At 43.2% G+C, this 8,457-nt stretch overlaps 1 long non-coding RNA gene across 1 annotated transcript; it reads left to right on the top strand.

Annotated features, from left to right (window-relative positions):
- Positions 1-357: 357 nt before the first annotated feature.
- LOC108514545 (uncharacterized) lies at positions 358-4,506 on the top strand. Its single transcript, XR_001881318.1, has 3 exons — positions 358-748; positions 1,951-2,986; positions 4,098-4,506. It is a non-coding gene; the product is annotated as an uncharacterized LOC108514545 (long non-coding RNA).
- Positions 4,507-8,457: the final 3,951 nt, after the last annotated feature.

Genomic DNA, 8,457 nt, shown 5'->3' with positions numbered 1-8,457 from the left:
AAAAAAAAAAAAAAAAAAAAAAAAAAAAAAAAAAAAAATCTGCATGGTCTTCCTCATTTCATTTCATCTTTAATTAGTGAGTTTTGCAACTCAAGATAGGAAAATAGTAATGTGTGTGTTTTTCTTTTGGTTAATGAGACAGCATTACATTTGCTGCCTATAGGCAATTCTTTCACATCCTATGTCCTTTCCCCTAAAAGAAGGGACTTTCTTTAAAATTGACTGCAGGGTAAAGTTTTTTTTTCTTTGTTTGTTTGTTTGTTTTTTGTAATAGACACGTTCTCACTCTGTCACTAAGGCTGGAGTGCAGTGGTGCCAGCTCAGCTCACTGCAGCCTCAACCTCCCAGGCTCAAGTGATCCTCCAACCTGAGCATCCCCACTCCCTTGAGTAGCTGGGACTGCAGGCACGTGCCACTATGCCCAACTAATTTTTGTATTTTTTGTGGAGACGGGTTCGTCATGTTGCCAGGCTGGTTTCGAACTCCTGGGCTCAAGCGATCCTCCCAAAGTGCTCAGCCTCCCAAAGTGCTGGTATTACAAGCATGAGTTACCGTGCCTGGACAAGACTCTTTAATTTAAAATCACTTTTACAGAAACAGCAAATGGGAGGCCCTGAGGCAGGAGAGTGCCTGATGCAGTCAAGTTCCAGCAAGAGTCCATGGCAGCTAACTCACAGTGAGCAAGGGGAACAAGGATGAGAGATGCAGTCAAAGAGGCCATCATGAGGGCTTTTGTCCGTCAGCCATGGTAAGGATTTAGGGAGTTTCTTAAAGCATGATGGGAAACCACTGAAGCTGGGGAGTTTGTGGTGATGAGATTTAACACCCTTTAGGAAGGATCACTCTGGCTGTTACATTGAATTAGACGGGGAAGGAAGCAGGGATGCATGCAGGGACAACAGGTGACCGTTGGCAGTGGTCCAAATGTCACATAACTGGCTTCAAGCAAGAGTACACAGAGACTGGCTCCCTGAATCCTTGTAGTCAGCAAAATCCTTGACAACTTTGCAAATGGGTGTTTCATAAAATACACTAAATCCCAAATTCCCTACCCATGACCCATAATAAACAATAATAGACAATGCAGAAATTCAGCACTGGATTGCTATCCTATACCCTGGTTGCTATGGTTACTGGGAGTCCCTGCATAGGGCATAAACACCAGTTGTTATACCTGAATGTAGGAGCGCTCTCTTGACTCTTGATGGATTTTCCCACATTGCTCTCCTTTTGTCTGTGTTACTTTTTTGAGATAAAAAGTTGGATACAATTGGAGCTCTGTCTCTTCCCGGAGCACTTCCTGTGATGAGAGGCTCCTTTCATTCGCCACTACCATTCTAAATACCAGTCAGGAAGCCTGCAGCTGGCAGTGCTCCACTGCTTTGGCAAGGGCTGGGCGTTCATCTTCTGGATCAGATTGCTTTGTTATTTATAACTTCCCTGTAAATACAAAATATTTTACTAAAGTAGTTATTTTTGTATCTCTCAGATGCTGTAAGTACCTAGGCTTTCAGGAGAGCCTCACATTCAGAAGGGAGACCAGATGACAACCTCATATAGTCCCATTTGCATTATTATTTAAAACTGGGATTCCTGGCCACACGCAGTGTCTCACATCTGTAATCCCAACACTTTGAGAGGCCAAGGTGGGAGGACCACTTGAGCCCAGGAGTTGGAGATCACTCTGAGCCCCGTCTCTACAAAAAATACAGAAATTAGCCGGGTGTGCTGGTGTGCACCTGTAGTGTCAGCTACCCAGGAGACTGAGGTGGATCACCTGAGCCCAGGAGATTAAGGTGCAGTGAGCCATGATTGCACCACTGCACTCCAACATGGGTGACAGAGACAGACCACATCTAAAAAAAAAAAAAAATAGGTCTCCACAAATGTTACCATGCATCGTCAGAAATGCTCTGTGTTCATGATTGCACATTGCTTTCACTTTGCCAGGTGCTGGGGGCAAAGAGATGATTAAGACACTGTCCCAGGCCTCGAGCCCCACAAAATGCTGGGGAAGTGCCATGCTATGCAGCCAGCAATCATTTTACCTTTTAAGAGCTTTGAGAGAGACACCCACTGGAAAGGGGTACAGAGGACCCCAGAGGATCAACTAACCCAGTGTGGGAGGGTCAGGGAAAGTTTCATAGAGCCCATGACCCTTAGGGCAAATCTTGAGAGGAAGATGGCCGGGCAGAGGAAATGGGAAAATCTGTTCCAGCACCATATTTGCTAGATTATTGGTACTTTATGTACAGCATCTCCTTTAATCTTCACAACTACCCTGCTACACAGCATTTTAGAGGTGAGGAAACTAAGGCTGAGAGAGATTAAGTTACTTGCCCAAGGGTACACAGAGACAAAGCCAGGACTAACTCATAACAAAGTAGGTAGGTTTTGTTTGTTTTGCATGTCAGATTGCTTCTAGAAATAACAGCGGGCTTCCTATTAATTCCAGGCAAGGTCCTGCTATTTTATAATTGTGGTTTGTTCTTTCAATGATGGGAGCATGTGGTGTATGGATCCCACCTTCCCCCAGTACTGTGCACTCCTCCCCATGATGGAGAGATTGGGAGGAACCACCTGGCTAGGATTGCTGGCTCTCCTGACACCTTCTCATGGCATCCATGTGGTTTATCTAGTTTTCTGAAAAGTAAGTAATTTTTAAAATACTGAAATTTGAAAGTATAAGAACATGTTGCTTTTAAGGGATATTTACATGTTTATATATTTTATGAATTTGAAGACTATAAATATATAAATGCAGTTTCAAGTATCATTTCCTATAAAATATAGGGTCTTTCTTTTCTTTTTTTTTTGAGACAGAGTCTCACTCTGTCACCCAGGCTGGAGTTCAGTGGTGCGATCTTGGCTCACTGCAACCTCCGCCTTCCAGGTTCAAGTGATTCTCGTGCTTCAGCCTTCCAAGTAGCTGGGATTACAGGCATGCACCACCGTGCCTGGCTAATTTTTTGTATTTTTTTTTTTAGTAGAGATGGGGTTTCACCATGTTGCCCAGGCTGGTCTTGAACTCCTGGCCTCATGTGATCCACCTGCTTCAGCCTCCCAAAGTGCTGGCATTACAGATGTTAGCCACCATGCCCCGCCAAATATAGGGCCTTTCTTTCTGTTTTCACGTTCTGCCTGTATGATCTAGGGAAATAACAATCAATTATGAAAAAATAGTTATTTAGAATCCGTTGTTAAGTTATTGTAAGTACACTCCTGGACAGAGAGTCAAAATAGAATTAAAATTAATTTGTCAGACATACTCCTGCTTTCTCTTAAAATGTAAATGAGATACAAATAGGGGTAGTTCCACATTAGTCATTATCTTTTTCAAATGGTGGCAAGATTTTTTAAAAAATCTAAAAACAACCATGGTGAAGTTACATATCCAATTAATAAGCAAGCTAAAACTTCACCCATTCAAAACTTCTTTACTTTTGTTTTGGAGTATACCATAGTCACTTTTGAAATGCAGGTCAACCTAGATACAGGTAGCTCCCCAACAACTACTTTTACAGCTTCAGAGTGATGTCGTAACTCACGAAATTCCCCTTTGTAGACTGAAACAAAAAATTCAGAAATTTCCAAGGTGCCTGTGAGGCCCTGAGTCATCTGGCTGGATTCCACCTAATGCGCCTCTCTGTGAATGATTCAAGACAGAGCTGCAAAACCAGTTTCAGTTTTTGTTGTTATTTTTTTCTCTAACCACAGCACAGTCAGGCACTTGTCCAACAGTTTCCCACATAGCTCTTCCCCATGGCGTGTGACTTCATGTGCGTGTCAGTTGGGAAGAGCTAAAAGTCAAAGTTCACCCATGTCTAGCAGAAAAGGACTTGAAGATTTTACATGGACTGTGTGTTGGTATTTATGAGTCCACCAGGCCATCTCGTTTTGTCTTATCTTTTCAGACTGAAGATTTCTATTCCTTCAGTTTTATTTTCTTTCAGCAGATGGGCTTTTGTCCCCCATCTTTGTGAAATCTCACAAATTGCTCAGCAGAAAGTTTCCAGACGACTTAGTGGATTTTTATGAACATTTAAAAATGAGGCTGAATGTGGTGGCTCAGGTCTTTAATCCCAGTACTTTGGGAGGCTGAGGTGGATGGATCATCTGAGGTCAGGAGTTTGAGACCAGCCTGATCAACATGGTGAAACCCTGTCTCTACTAAAAATATAAAAATTAGCCAGCATGGTGGTGCGCACCTGTAGTCCCAGCTACCTGGGAGGCTGAGGCACAAGAATTGCTTGAACCCGGGAAGCAGATGTTGCAGTGAGCTGAGATCATGCAACTGCACTCCAGCCTGGGTGACAGAGGGAAACTCTGTCTCAAAAAAAAAGGGTATGGGGAGTTCTTTTTGGGGATGCTAAAAATGTTCTAAAATTGATGGTGGTGATGGATGCACATGCTAAACATCACTGAATTGTACACTTTAAATGAGTGAATTGTATAGTATAAATAATATCAATAAAGCTGTTACCCAAAAAAATCAGATGAATGGAAGGAAGATATTGGAGAGAGGGTCTCTATTGGATATTTATCTCGGTGAGTCATTCTGAACCTTAGTCCCAATTTACTCATGCTTGTAATGGTAGTCTTTCTCAAAGGGGGCTTTCCAGAGGCCCCAGCCACATCACTGACAGATAAAGAGTGAGTCTCCCAATGCCTTCGAAGTTGTCAGGGCAGTTTCCTGGGCTCAGCATTTGCGGTTCTGCATAAAACTGGCTTTCACACAGCTCACGGGGCTCAGCGGGGATCCCAAATCATCGGTCCTTGTGTTTCTTCCCCATTTCTCAAGCCACAGATCTGAGCTGAACTATCAATGATATTAAACCCTGGAAAATAAAAAATCCTCTAGAATCAACCCCAAACAGTTGACATTTTCATTCCCAGTGAGAGCTATACTCAGAAAAGAATTGTAATAACCACAAATGAAATCAGCCCTGCACTCTCGCCCTTCATATTGAGGCCCTGAGATCAATGGCATCAGCATCACCTGGGAGAAAATACCAAAACAAGGGCCGCATCCCAGACCTACTGAATCCGAATCTACATTTTTCACCAAGTCCTCAGCAATCAACTGCATATTAACTGTCCACAGCAGCTGGCCCTATGAAGTCTGCCTTCCTGCTTATACTTTTGGATGAAACGCCTGAGTTCCTAGCATGGAACCTAACATGGATCTCTCAGATTGTCTCGGTCACCAATGAGCTCCACCCTCTATGTCGCTAAATTCAGGGGACAATTCTCAGCCTTGAATCCTATCTACAGCATTTGACATGCTTGCTTCCTTCTTGAGAACATTTCCATGTGGCTTGCAGTAGGTTACACTCTCATTGGTTTTCCCTGTCACTGGTCACTCTGTTTTAGTATCTTTTGCTGGTTCCTCTTTCCTGACCTTTTAACTGGAATGTCCTGGAATGTCCTGGAATGTCCTGGAATGGACCCCCTCTATCTACATTCACTCCTTTGGTGATCTTCTGTAGTTCCATGGCTTCCTACATCATCTCCATGCTAATGACCTCCCCGCTGTCTGTCTTCAGGCTTGCATCTCCCCCTCAGAATTCCAGATCCAGAAACCTAACAGTCAACTTGACAACTCTACTTGCATGTCTGGTGAGCATCTCAAACTTAACATGTTTAAAATCGAGCTTTCAATCGTCTCTCCAGCGCCCTTGAATGGCAACTCCATTCTTGTGTACCTTGAGCTAAAGAAACATGGAGTCATCATTAACTCCTCTCTTTCTTTCATATCATACTTCCAATCAGGGGGCAAATCATATTGGCTCTATTTCAAATATATATCCAGAAGCCCAACTTAAAAATGGGCAGGAGATTTGAATAGACACTTCACCAAAGAAGAGCAAAGAAGATACAGGAGTGCCAGTGTGCACATGAAAAGATGTTTAACATGGTTAGTCCTTAGGGAAATGCAAATTAAACCCACCACTAGAAACTGCTTCACACCCACTTGGATGGCCATAATTAGAAAAAAAATAATAATAACAAGTGTTGGTGAGGATGTGGAGAAATAAGAATCTTTGTACATTACTGGCAGGAATATAAAATGGTGCAGCCACTTTGGGAAACAGTTTGGCAGTTTCTTAAGAAGTTAAGCATCATAGTAAACATACAACTCAGTTAAAAATAAAAGAAGTTAAGCATAAATTTACCCATACATCCCAGCAATTCTACAGCTTTGTGTGTACACAAGAGAAATGAACCCATACATTTACACAAAGACTCATCTGTGAGCATCCATAGCAGCACTATTCATAGTAGCCAAAAAGTGGAAACAACCCAAATGTCCACTAACTCGTGAATGGATCAACAAGATATGGTATAGTTATTCAAAGAAATACTATTCCATAATAAAAAGGAATGAAGTAATGATACATGCTGTAGCACAAATGAACTTTGAAAGCATTTGCTAAATGTAAGAAGCCAATCACAAAAGACCACATATTGAATGACTCCACTTATGTGAAGTATCTGAAATCCACAAATCTACACAGATGGAAAGTGGATTCGCAGTTACCTGGGGCTGGTGGGAGAAAAGAGGAGTGACTACAGATGGGCACAAGGGACCCTACTGGAGTAATGGAAATGTTCTGAAATTGGATTGTGGTAATGGCTGAATAACTCTGTAAATTTGTTTAAAAATCATTGAATTGTGCACTTAAAACAAGTGAATTTTATCGTGCGTAAATTACACCTCAATAACACTGTTTAAAATATCCAGAATGTGACCACATATTATGTTCTCTGCCATTGTCTTGTTCTAAACCAGCATCATCCTCACCTGGCTGACTGTCACCTGGATGACCAGTTGTCATACAGATACCACCTGCTAAGTGGTTGCCTGACTTCCACTCTTGTCTCTTAAGTACATTTCTAACAACAGCCAGAGTGAGCCTGGGAAATATGCAGATCAGATCAGGTTACCTCTCTGCTCAAAACACTCTGTTGGCTCCTGTCTCCAAGAGAAAGACAAAGTTCTTATAGTGGCCTTTAAAGCTTCACTTATCTGGCCCCTCCTTGTTACCTTTCTGAGCCCCCTGCCTGCTATTAATGCTTACCCCCTTGCTAGAGACTGCATTCAGTCACACTGGCCTCCTTGCTGCTCTTTAGCCATACGAAGCGCTTTTCTGCCACAGGGCCTTTGCATTGGCTGTTGCTTCCTCTGGAATGTTCATACCCCAGATTCCTTTTTTGGTTTTGTTTTGTTTGTAGACAGGGTCTAGCTCTGTCATGCAGGCTGCAGTACAGTGGCATGATCTCAGCTCACTGCAACCTCTGCCTCCCAAGCTCAAGAGATTCTCCCACCTCAGCCTCCTGAGTAGCTGGGACTACAGCCACATGCTATCATGCTTGGCTAATTTTTAAATTGTTTTGGTAGAGAGGAGGTCTCAGTGATATTGCCCATGCTAGTATTGAACTCCTGGGTTCAAGTGATCCTCCCACCTTGGCCTCCCAAAGTGTTGGGATTACAGGTGTGAACAACTGTACCCAGCCTCCCAGATTCCTAATGACTTAACTTACCTCTCTCAAGTCCTAGCTCAAATGTCACCTGGGGCAGTGAGGCTTTCCTGCCCTCTTCTTACATTACCTAGCACCCTTTCTGATTTTTTTTTTTTTTTTTTTTTTTTTAGATGGAGTCTCACTCTGTCTCCTGGGCTGGAGTGCAGTGGTGCAATCTCGGCTCACTGCAACCTCTGCCTCCCAGGTTCAAGCAATTCTCCTGCCTCAGCCTCCCGAGTAGCTGGGATTACAGGCACCCACAACTACGCCCAGCTAATTTTTTGCATTTTTAGTAGAAATGAGGTTTCACCATATTGGCCAGGCTGGTCTCCAAATCCTGACCCCATGATTCGCCGACCTTGGCCTCCCAAAGTGCTGGGATTACAGGAGTGAGCCACCACCATGCCTGGCCTCTGATTTTTTAAAAAATAGAGCTTATTCACCATTGAAATACAATGCCCTGGCCGGGCGTGGTGGCTCACACCTGTAATACCGGCACTGGAGGCCGAGGCGGGTGGATCACTTGAGGTCAGAAGTTTGAGACCAGCCTTGCCAACATGGTGAAACCCAGTCTCTACTAAAAATACAAAAATTAGCCAAGCATGGTGACATGTGCCTGTAATCCCAGCTACTTGGGAGGCCAAGGCCCCAGAAAATGGCTTGAACCCGGGAGGTGGAGGTTGCAGTGAGCCAAGACCATGCCACTGCACTCCAGTCTGGGAGACAGAGTGATACCATGTCTCAAAAAAAAAAAAAACAAAACAAAAAAACAAAACAAAACAAAAAAAACAGAAAGAAAGAAATACAATGCCTTGCTCATTTATATTGTTTGTTGTCTGTCTTCTCTCACTGAATTGTAAACTGCATGGGGTCAGAGATTTTTGTCTTTTTGGTTCACAGCTTATCTCCAGCCCCTAGGATAGTTCCTGGCAC

This window comes from Rhinopithecus bieti, unplaced genomic scaffold, assembly GCF_001698545.2.
Source record: "Rhinopithecus bieti isolate Rb0 unplaced genomic scaffold, ASM169854v2 scaffold_62, whole genome shotgun sequence".
In the NCBI taxonomy this organism is placed as follows: domain Eukaryota; kingdom Metazoa; phylum Chordata; class Mammalia; order Primates; family Cercopithecidae; genus Rhinopithecus; species Rhinopithecus bieti.
Note: the sequence above shows the minus strand (reverse complement) of the source record. Positions and strands in the feature narration are given on the sequence as shown.